The 12,248-nt window shown below is 43.2% G+C and overlaps 1 long non-coding RNA gene across 2 annotated transcripts; it reads right to left on the bottom strand.

Moving 5' to 3' along the window:
• Positions 1-4,039: 4,039 nt before the first annotated feature.
• LOC136538758 (uncharacterized) lies at positions 4,040-11,709 on the bottom strand. 2 transcript variants are annotated; one of them, XR_010779460.1, is made up of 3 exons: positions 11,477-11,709; positions 7,007-7,162; positions 4,040-5,956 (listed from the first exon to the last, which is right to left on the bottom strand). It is a non-coding gene; the product is annotated as an uncharacterized lncRNA (long non-coding RNA). The 2 variants fall into 2 exon arrangements; XR_010779461.1 differs by having other exon boundaries at positions 7,073-7,162.
• Between the last annotated feature and the right edge of the window lie 539 nt (positions 11,710-12,248).

Below are 12,248 nucleotides of genomic sequence, written 5' to 3'. Positions count from 1 at the left end.
ACTATATTATGTCTGTCCAAGCTCCACTTTCTTCTAACCAAGTATAGGTTCGCCTTGCAACTGTTACACTCAAGCTACAACGGTATCACAGTCACCGACCAATTGCACCGCTTGTTGCTTTGGTAAGAACACTTGTAAGACCGTGGTAAGACGCTTGAGAGTTGAGCGCCTTGTTTTTCCTTGTCCACAACCTAAGTAGTTGGTAGGGATAATACTTTTGTATTGTCTTTTGATGTCTTCTAACAATACAGGTTGTTCGTATCCACCGACTTATGATGGTATAGGTGCTGATGAGTACATGGAGTGCGAAATTGCCATCAATAACATATTTGCTACTCGCTTTATGTGTTCAAGGAGGAAGGTAAAAAATGTAGTTAGTGTTTTGTGATATTCTGCTTTATCTTGGTGGGAGTCTTTAGATCCTTCTAATAAGCCTCAAACTTGGAATGATATGAAACTTCTTATGCGAGAAACCTTTGTTAATCCACCTCCTGTTTTGACTTCATATGATGAGGTGCACCATTTAGAGGAAGAGTCTGTTGTTATTCCTCCTGCTATGCCTAACTTTTTGCAGGACAATGTAGAAAAGAGCGAGGATGACGTGACAGAAAATGAGAAGCTCACAGCCTCATGTGAAAATTCAGAACTATCAACTATTACCCTTGTTGAACATGAGAGCAAAGGTAATGCCCATGATGCTAAACTCACAGCAGGTGAGAGTTCTCTTGATGTGCTGAATTTTTTCACCAATCATGCTATGATAGAGCAAATTTTAGTGGAGCATTCATTTGATTTACCTTTATCACAAGATGATTTGCTTGATGTTTCTTGTGACGAAGATGACTTGCATGATGATATTTATGTTATACCCATGCAATCATTGAAGAATGATCACGCTATATGTGTGCTGAAAATGAGAACTTGTGCTGAAAATAGACTTGTTATTCATAATGCTAGTGAAGTTGATGAGCTGAAATTGTTGTCTTCTTTAAATACTTTGGGTTACATTGAATTTGATGTTCCGTGTAATCTTAGTTCTTTAGAGGAGAAACTTTATGCATATGCTGATTTGCCATGGTTTTCTAGACATACATATCATGTTTTTAGTAAATATAACAACCAAGGGCAATATTTGATACAAAGAGTTTACATTTGTACAAATCCGAATTCTCCTTTTGTTGTGCAAATTAATGATCAGCTAGAGGACAGTAAAATCAACACTATTGTTATGCCATATTCCTCCAGTTTTGCTTTTCGAACACAAGTGGAATCCAAAGAAATGGAGCATATATTTTTTGTTAGTACTAATCTTTTGCAGGATAGTATTGGCAAAGATCGTGTGTATTTCAATCGAGCAGACTACATGTCTGTAGGACAAGACATGCTACAAACCTGGACATGTGGTCATATTCTTTCTCACAACATTGTCCATTCCCATTATTTTGAAAACCTCGTTTGTCCTCATGTTGTGTAGGATCGACTTCAAACAAAATCGACATCGAGGACGACTTTTCATCAAGAAAGGGAGGATGATGAGGACATGACCTCCATACATATGACCATGCTTGGAGAACCATATGGATACCAAGGAGATCAGCGTGGGTGTCCTAAGCATGAAGGAGGCCCGAAGCTCATCTGGTTCGAGTCACCAAGGTGGAGGCCCAAATCAAGTTCGAGTCCATCTCGGCCTCCAGGACCAGTCTGCCTTAAACTGGTCACCCAGGACGCATCCGGACTCTGTTTTTGATGATCGACATATGGATGAAAAGCTAATTGGATAAGGAAGCCAACCCAATTGGTCTCACGTCAAAATCCTTTCAGGAATCAACGGAATCGTTCGAAACAAGTCAGCATCCAGAATCTATCAGGGTGCTGCGACACCGTCTTTTGGTCCGTTAGGACCGTGTATCGTGTTTGGGCCCAAGAGGGGGCGCGTCTAGGGGGGTGACGCCCAAGACTCTATAAATACCAGCCGTCGCTCTCCTTAGGGTTTGGGTTTTGTTTAGTTCTTGATTTCCTCGTGAAACAGGCATCGTTTTGCTGCAACTGTGCCGCCAAGGCTGCTTGCTGTGAACCAGGGCCCCAGTTCTTGATCTTGTTCGCCTGTGGCGATTAGTCCTTTCGAATAAAGACTTGAACTCCTCTTGATTTCATAAGCCTCATATTTATTTGTAATTTCAGATTGCGTTCATCCCGTTCTTGCTTGTGTTCTCGATTCGCTTATAGGAAAGCCTTCTCGGCGAGGTCAATCGCGTTCGCGTGGTTGATAACCAACTGGAGCAGTGGTGTAACGGTTGCGGGGGTCCGAATCGATCTTGGTTCGAAGCCTAGATCGTGAACGTCGAGTCTCCACCAATCGACACTATCATACCTTTCAGAAGATCGAGCCTAGTCTACATCAATACCCTCTCAATCTCATTCTCGTCTAACTTCTCAATTTTGGTAATATTGTGTGTTCTTGTCTAGTGGTTTGGTGAATGCTTGAGTCAAATAACCATTGTAGTTCTTGTTATTGAAAATTGTATGCCATAATATAATGAAATCCAAATGTATGTAATTATTATTTTTTTTTGTCAAAACATAGGAGATCAAACCTCATTTTGTGTTCCGTTTTAGAACCACAAAATCCTATGTATGAGCCTGCTACATGTGCATACTTGTCTCCCCGTCGTGTAATATTATTAGCCATATATATATGATGTAAACTAAACGATGCTTCCTATATATAATCTGGTCTACACATATGCTTATTCATTTGTAACTTTGAATTAACGTGTCAGTAGTATATATACACTCTGTTGTTTTAAAACTTCATTATTGGTTTATTCTCATACAAGGCTTTACTATTACATTGTTCAATTATTGTGATAGAGACTAATGTATGGCATATGCATTAGGGCCTATTTAGATATACATGGGCTAGTTACTGATTGTGGCTAAAAAATAGCCTAAATTAGTTGTAGTTGGCTACCTGGTTGACTAGCAACTAGTTGAAAGCGTGGCTAAAAAAATAGCGCTTCTGTTTGGATTCACTAGAGCTAATTTTGGCTAATTTTTTGCTAGCTAGCAATTAGCCCTTGTATCAAATAGTGCCTTAAGCAAACCAGATACTCTATAATCTATACCCTTAATAACACTAGACATGCACGCATGCATATCAGCATATGCATGTCGGCGCGAAGCTAACCACCCGAACGAGGAGTAGGGTACGAGTGCGCATCATGCGTCCTAGGGTGACAAACCGGTAAAGAGGAAAAGGGCATCGTCCCTTGTGCAAGAAAAGGTAATGTTAAAATGATTGGGTCGCGACGCAACGCAAATGATAAGATCGGATCAAAGCGAGAGCATGGGGGCGGTACAAGTGTGCAAGACTGAATTTCTTACTGGCTTGCGTTACGCCGCCTGACAGCGACACCATGGTGTGCCAGTTTCTTTTGATCTGCTATTATATATATTTATATGTATATACATATATGTTAACTCTAACACTACACTGACACACGGCATATATATAAACAACAAGAGCCCCCCGGAAAAGTAACGGCTTTTCCACTGCAGCACAGCACGGCTGAATGGAGCGGAAGCAAAAATAAAGGAGCCGACTGGGGCCGGTGCAGGCGTAGAAAGAGAAGAGAGATCCCTCCGATGCCGGGAGAGGGAGCTAGCTAATTAGCTATGACTATGCGTGTCGTCTTCTGTGGTGTCAGCGTCACACAATGACACAAATAAAGCAGCATGCTGTTGATGAGGCTGAGATTACTTGTGCGTGCGTGCGTGCATGGCAGCATCAGAACGCACCGGCCAGGAATTTTACCTAGAGAGGGCAGAAGCGCTCGACCTAGAGAAACATTTTACACTTTCGTTAACTACCCTTTAGTAAAGCCAATTAGCAGTAGCCAGTGCCACAAACAAACATGTGTACTCACATTAGCGAGCGAAACCAACAGTAACAATTAAATTAGTTATCCAAAAGGAAAACCATTTTTTAAAAGTCAAAAGGAAAACCTTCAATCCTGTTGGTAGAGTTTAACCCCAGATTCTAACCGCAATCAGTAGCAATTTCGACTATCAGAGACCATGCCACGTCACAAAATTAAAAAAAAAACACATTTTTACACACCTGACCGGAGAGAATAGCGACTTATGCATGGTCCACCATCGCAGCACCTACTGCCGTACTGCGTGCCGGTGCGAGCCACGGTGATCGATGATGGTCCAGCTAAACACGTATGGTCCCGTGTTGCTGGAGACCATCTAAGCATCTTTTTTTTCCCTCTTCGTGGCTTTGTCCTCTTCAAGCTTGCAAGTAACTAATCAAGCAGAACCATCCATGATTGCAAGATGAAACCGCAAATCTAGCACAGCTTGTGGCTTGTGCCGCTGGACCACACACCAGGGTTAGCCACAAGCCTCGCGTACCTCCGATATCGAATCACATGCCGAGACGTTACTCCTAAGCTCGCCGAATAATTAGAGCTTGCCCCTGAAGGAACTGATCAATAGCTTCCCAGCAAATCAGAGCCTGGATCCCAAGTTCCCTCCCTGTCCTTTCATCCTCCTCTTCGCCCAAGAGCAAAGTTAATCACAGATTAAGCTGGCGTTATTAGGGGAAAGGAAGCTTCTTTCTTGGAAGAAAAAGACAGTACTGCACTGGCTTTACGCTGTGTGCCTGGGAGGACCATTTCTGTTGCAGCAAACCTCCAAGATTGTTCTTGTCCAAGTCAGGAGCTGTCATTGGCTCGGACATGTTAACCTGTCGGGCCCTCCATAATCCCTGCCCTTGCGTGGTTGTACAAAGCTATATGGTGCACTACATTAACCTTTTGAAGCAGCACCTATCCAGCAAGTGAAGTTAGGACCAACTGTTGACAACAATGCTTCAACGCCCACAATGAAAGTGAGCCAGCCAATTTGGCTGGCCCTGTGTGGAGTTGTACGCCCGATGACACAGGTCTCCTGATGCCATCAGAATATATGTAGTAGATGCTTACACTACAATATCTGGCACCACTAACCAGGATGACACAGTGGTTGCAGCACAGCCATATCAATCTGGCATAGAAATGTTGATGTACCTCACCCAACGTTTCACAGAAAGGTGCTGGATTGGTGCCACTAGGCGACGGTGAGCAAATTGCAGAGCTGACCACTGGCATGGGAACTAACCAGACACTGACGTACAAGTATATCTGAGCTGGACCAAAGCAATTCACCAAACTCAAAGATCGGCTTTGATCTCCAAGTGGATGCTGCCTTTGACACCTCTGAAGTTTCAAACTCACAGAATTTGGTCGTATCCAAATGAGGGTGTCCTGCCCATGTGACCATCAGAGCCTGTGAGCTTCCTTCTGGTTTGGGTAAAAAATGCCATTCTTCAATGTTATCATGGTTTTACTGCAAAGATTCCCCATGGTTTCACAAAAGGTACCATCACCTAAAGCACACACTTGAGTGAGATTGTCCTTACAGAGCAAACACAAAGCGACCAAAATGTCATAGTGCCAGTCAGAAGTCCAGTTCACCTGAATTTGCTTAGTTACTGGTAGAGTGAGGTGAATATTTCTGGTGCAGTACTCTGGTTGTCAGTCATGCATGCTTAATGATTCAGTGAGCGAACCAAAGCTGCAGGGCATTAGAACTCTTCCAGATATCCATTTTGTTACATCGGTGCAGATACTTTAAGCAATGAGTAACAGTCGCTGGAAACATGTACAATCTATTCGCCACGTCCAAAGCAGGCAAATCCTCCCGTGCTACTCCAAGCTGGGTGTAAATAGGAAACAATAATAGAACGGCAAGTTGTCCAAATACCTGAAACTCGAAGCTGAGTACAAGGTAGTTTTTGAGGAATCAGTTTGATTCCCTTCAAAAAGCCAAACTCAACAAAGTATCACATCTCAGGAGAATGAATTCTCTTCCGCTCTGCCACGACGATGACTGCCAATCAGAACATGATCTGCAAAAGTCAAATTGAAAAAAAAAGAGGAAATTGTAAAGCTTCCATTTCTTTTGGTTGCTAATATAGGCAGGAAAAGGGTAGGAGATGAAAGTTGAAGTGGCGGAATTATGAGTTGTTGGCAGTTATTCCCTTGCCAGAGGGGTCCAGCCAATAGTGAAAGCTATACACAAATACACACTAGCAACATGGAGAGACATGGCTCCCATGTTATCCCGTGCAACCCCTGTTCCCCACTTGTGCCCCTCCCATTGCACATGGCCCTGTAACCAACCATTCCACCCCTCCTAGAGTTAACATTGCCATGGGACCCCCTTTCCATACAGAACAATTATCATCACCTTCCTTCCTCCGTTCCTTTGTACCCTGTACTTCTGTATTCAAACAGTGCTTTATTTTGAGTAATGGTATGGTGCGGCAATATCTCTACTACGGTAAACGAAATTAGTGAAGGCATCCGGCTTACATGAATTATTGCTTGCACTAACTGGCCTTGTTATGAACAGGATCTCACTACAGAATATGAAAGTTCAAAGCAAAACCATACGCGGCAAATAATTGCAATAAGGGAATCTTTAATCAGCATCCTGTACCACATGTAGGACTTGAAATCAGTAAGTCCAGGGATGATGTTGAAGATAAATATTCCATATTGGTAGAGTCCCAGTTCTTTAGAAAGCAACAGGTTTTATCATTTTTACTTTGATGCCTATCTACACCACCTTTCACTTATCATTTAGTAAGTTATGGATAAAATATATTTGAACTAGAGGGCTGGGTGATTAATTAGCAAATTCCAGGGTTGGCCTTAGAGCTCAAAAGGGGATTGAACACCACAGCGGGAGCTGCATGATGAATCTTGATGCCCTAGAAATATAGCAACCTACTGTTCACTGATGGGAACATATGAGCATATAAATTCTAGCAACTTTCCAGCCATACGAGTGGGTTGGCCTTTGAGGGGTCACTTTCACAAGCCATACTTACAGTTGCACAACTTTGGTGGCCATAATTTAAACTTGAAGCTAGATAAGAAATTGTAGAGCTTACATATATCCATTAAAGGAAACCTTTTGATCATTATTACTGCATAGCCCAGAACTGGAAGATTCTCACCAAGTTGGGCCTAACAGATTGATATAGCATAGTTCTGATATGAGCCAAACAATTTCTCAAACAGCAGATGCCAGTCTTAAGATTTTTCACCTGAAATAAACATTTGGATTGAAACCATTGAAGTATAAGCTTTTTTTCCTTAGAACAGAATGCCATATGAAATATGAACGAATCAGAGTAAACACGCCGTCATATCGAAGAGAATAATTGCATCTGATCATTATTATCTGGCTTAACTCTTTACAGGTCGGGTGTTCCTAAATTTTGTACCAGATGCTTGGTCGCGGAAATGCGTATGTTGCGTCGGATTTGCGGTCATACAAGAAGGGATTGAGTTCGGAACGATGATATACGTGAGAGATTAGGGGTAGCGCCAATTGAAGAAAAGCTTGTCCAACACCGGTTGAGATGGTTTGGACATGTGCAACGGAGACCTCCAGATGCACCGGTGCGTAGTGGAATCCTAAGTCAGGATAGTAACGTGAAGAGAGGCAGAGGAAGACCGAAGTTGACTTGGGTAGAGGCAATAAAAGGAGACTTGAAAGGATGGAATATACCCAAAGACTTAGCCTTAGATAGGAGTGCTTGGAAGACAGCTATTCACGTGCCTGAACCTTGATTGCTTCTGTTGGGTTTCAACTCTAGCCTACCCCAACTTGTTTGGGACTTAAAGGCTTTGTTGTTGTTGTTGTTGTTGTTGTTGATGCTTGGCATTCAGAAACAGAATACTGGAAGCAGGGAGCACCATTATATTAGAGTGAATGTACAAATGGTTCTAATGAAATTAGTAGGGATGTCTTGAAGAGATCACAAGTAAGCACAGGATCTCTAGTCACTCAACTTGCTGGATAAGAATCGAAGTCCACAAACTATTATACTTAGGTTTCACACAATCATCTTCCTTATCCTATGTTATACACATGTCACATCAAACAATACAGCCCACCCTTTCAATCATAGTCAAAAGGATATATCCTTCAAATAATTTATCATTGCTTCACCCTACATAACTTGCATTATGTACCAAAGACTACATAAGCTGCTTTACAAAAGAAGGAAGCAATACATGTCCTATAACAATTTGACTAGCAACCTAAATAATGTTGGATGTGATATGGTGCAAGCTGCGTACGATGACAGAAGGATTGTTCAATATAATAGAATAATAATCCACTCACATCAATGTCGTTAATCAGCATCTCAGAAAGAGTTCTAAATATTAGGATTACTCAGCAGCATTCTTAATTATATTACCACTGATTTGCAGTTCTACCTAAAGCATTGAAAACAATGATATATCCACGGGCGGACCCAGGGCCCGGCGACCCTGGGCCTCCGCCCGTCGCTGTTGGACACAATAAATTTAATTAATGTGCAGCCCATATACAAAGGGGATTAGACCTACTCAGCTGCATAGCCCACTAAACTGCCCGGGCTCCTAAATAGCTCTGGGTCCGCTACAGGATATATATCTACGTAAACTCTATAGAACTCGCACCCCTTTCTGGATATTACTTCAGATAAGCTAGTGGCATATTTTCCTTGTTCTTTTCTTTTATTAAAAAATACTAATTTAAGCACAAACCTTTTTTCTGATAATTATATCGTTTATTGAGATGTACTGAGTGAAAGCTGAAAAACATCAAAACAAGACATGAACTCAAGTGTCAGAAAACAAAACCATGGAATGGATAAATCATTTACTCAAACTCATACGCTTGTTAGACTAAGGAGAAACAGCATTCCAACACTATGTATACTTGAGTACTTCACCACCCATCTAAAGGAGCGAAATAAAACTTAGATGGACAATTGGGTCCGCACGACGAAATCGATTTTAGTATTAACTTGGTTTAGTTAGTTTTCCACAATCCTTTTCTGAAGATCCGAGAACCCTTCCAGATAACCAGCATATATTGGGTGGCATATGCTTGCCCCAGCAGTAAACATGCATGGAGCATAGAAAGAGCTTACATAGCTATTGCAGAGAGCATCAATACCATGATATTTGGGTCAAATGTTGCTGTATGTTACTTGGACGGTGAGGAAGCACCGTAACTGCTGCATCTTTGACAGAGAAAGATTAGAGGGCTAGATGGTATTGAGAGAAGTGACCAAGCAAGATCAGCTTTGGCCTTTGGGTGCTGGATAGAGCACACGAGTTGGGGGCTTTACGACAGTAGTACTAGGCCTAGGCAGCTGTGATTTGTAACAGGCGCACACGGACCATTTCTACCTTCAATATAATGGCGTGTAGCTCTCATGTGTGTTTGAGAAAAACAAAACAAAACTATGAAATCCATCATATTTATCTTTTTATTAACGCAACGGCAGGAGCTCTGCCTTTCAATTAAGAAGAAAAGAGTTTCTAAGAAATCCTATCATCTCTATCAAAACTCATCAAAGCCCACTTTGTCAATAACAAAACAATTTTCATTACAACAGTAAAAGAAACAAATAAAAAGAGGCAGAACTTTCACAATGGCAAGGTATTATGAAATTAACACCACCGAAACAAAAATTACAACCTTTATGAATAGTAGTATAATTCGAGTTATTTGTGATCGATAATTCGATATTATACATTTCTATGAATTATCAAGTGTAGCTGTACACAATAAAATGTTCAGCGAATCATTGGCAAAGTGACAGAAAAGAAACGATTAGCTAGTGATTAGCCCTACACCTGATCAAATGTCGGAACGGGATCGGTTTCGGGTTGTGCCGAGAAAAAATGTTGGGTCAAAATCTTTGGACCGAGCTAGACCCAACGCACTGGCAGGTCGCGTCGGGCTATTTCTCAGGGGGTTTTTTTTTTTTTGGATTTTCCTGACTTTGGGTCAGGTCATGGGTTGAAAACCATGACCCAAACCTGACCCGACGCACTGGCAGGTTAAGTCGGGTTGGCCAGGCCCCTACTCCATATGACTAGCAGTAGGAGATAAACATTGCACCAAATATGATAAATTTGCTCACAATACGGTTAGCAGGCGAACTAAAATAACGAGCTAACCAAGCAGAAATATTGCATGGAAAAGCATGTTTCCACACGAACTATGTTTGAACAAATCGTTTAGCTATTATTTTCCTACAAAGGACCAATGTAGAAACAAAATGTGCTTCACCTTGGCACACTCCAGTAGTCCCGTTGTACATAACCTGCAAGTTCCCATAGAAATACACCTTGAACGAATCCGATAGCCTTCTGCCCCTGTATGGTGAGCAAACAAACAATGGAGGTGATGTTTCATCTTGACTTGGCACAGGAGGTGAGAAATCTCTCAGATGATGAGCAAGTGCTTTATGATGATCTTATGTGATTGTTGCCCAGCTTTGAGGTGGCGACCGAGGCGCTTTTGGTCGTTGCTCCATGCCTTGCCTCTAAAGGCACTTCTGATTGCCTACTTCGTGCCCCTCCCTCAATTGTCGTTCGTGGTGTCGTTGATGAGATGCTCTCAGCCCTCGCCAATGTTGTCCATCTTCCCGCTGTTACCGGCTGCCATGGACAGAACCTCTCTTGTGGTTGATGGATCCAATAGTGTGGATAAGAAAATGCCTCCCGGATTCTTAGTGGTTGATGGTTCAGCTGCTGCACTTTTTCCACCTCCACCACCGCCACCACCTCTTGGTCTTGGACCTCTAATGGAAAAGAGGGAGATGTGTTTTCTTCAAATGATCGTATTGCTACATGATCGTGAGGAGAAGACTGCTGCGGTCCTTATGCTCGCTTCCGCTGTGGAGCTACATGGAGGTTTTGGTTGCTTAGAGGTGTCCCCTTTAGCTGCTAGTTATGTCACTATGATGGCTGCTTCTTTTAGTGCTCGTAGCCGTCCGGTCGCAAATTGTTTGTATGTAATTACTTAATTGTGAACTCTGGCTGATCCTTGTGAGATTAGTCTGGCAAGGATTGCATTGATCTTGGTAAGCCTAGGCTTACTAAGACCATACATTGTAACTTTCTATTCCTCTTAGGCCCTGTTTGGTTCCCAGGAATTGAGATGAATTGGAAAAATAATCTAATAATAAAATGAGAAACGCTTTCTAGATTTTGGTTCCAATTCATGGATGCAAACAGGCTCTTAATGAAATACGCTTAGGCACGGTCGCGAAAAAAAAGAAGCTGATTTGGTTATAAAAATTCAGGGTCAATTACTAGCACAGGCACACAAAACAGTTGTTACGCGCCGAGCCACATCACCAAGCCCACAACAAAGCTAAGCCAAAGCCATCCATCAATCAGCACAACAACTGGTGAACCGCGTGGCATGATGACCAGAGGTGGGCGATATAATCACGGGTCACAATGCGGTCACAAGATCAGCGCCGCGCAATCACCTCGGGGACTGTAAGCTTCACGGACCCGGCCCGAGACGAAAGTTGAGGAGAGGATGGAATGGAACGCACCAGGGATCGAAGGGGGGTAGCACCAGTCCCGCCCCTGACGGGGGCGGCCGCCAATGGGGAGGTTGGGGGGTCTCTCCTCCTCGCCATCCCCTCCGTATCCTCTCCTCCTCGCCATCCCCTCCGTATCGAACCGCGGGAAGGAGTGGGTGGGCGTCTGAGCGAGGGGCTGGAGTTCGCTGCTCGCCTGCGCGCGCGCGCCGGCCGTGGGGATTGGATTGGGGCTTGGGGTTGCGGTGGCGGCACCAGCAGCCAGCAGCGCACGAGCACGAGGCAATGTTTGCAGGCTTGCAGCGGTTCGTGAGTGAAGCGCGATGGGCTTTCACGGTTCGCGCAGCCTCGGCGGAAAGGCCTGGCCTGGTTGGTTGTGCCGCGGTGTCGGCATGGCAGGCCCGTCCGTCTGTCCGTAGAAAGGCCGGAATGACGCGCCCGCCGCCCTCGGTGTTGTTTCTGGGCTGCTCGTTTGATCCCACAAGATAACCGTTCTCTCAAATGAAATCTAACAACAGCCTTACAGAGCCCATCTGAGCTCCAGCGGAGCATATTTGGGTCTACCAACGTGATTCAAGGAATCAAGGTGCATTCTTCTCATGTAATAATCATCATGATATATCACACCTTTTACATTATCCCTTTTAGAAGAGTGAAGCTCAGACATGCTCTTTATCAGATCAGATGCCTCGTATATAACCTCGTTCCTTTTTTTTCTGAATGAACAGACACGTGATTGTGCACCATTTCAAATATAGAAGAAAGTGTGTAAATTCCTCTCATT

Source organism: Miscanthus floridulus, chromosome 2 (assembly GCF_019320115.1).
Source record: "Miscanthus floridulus cultivar M001 chromosome 2, ASM1932011v1, whole genome shotgun sequence".
Classification (NCBI taxonomy): Eukaryota; Viridiplantae; Streptophyta; class Magnoliopsida; order Poales; family Poaceae; genus Miscanthus; species Miscanthus floridulus.
Note: the sequence above shows the minus strand (reverse complement) of the source record. Positions and strands in the feature narration are given on the sequence as shown.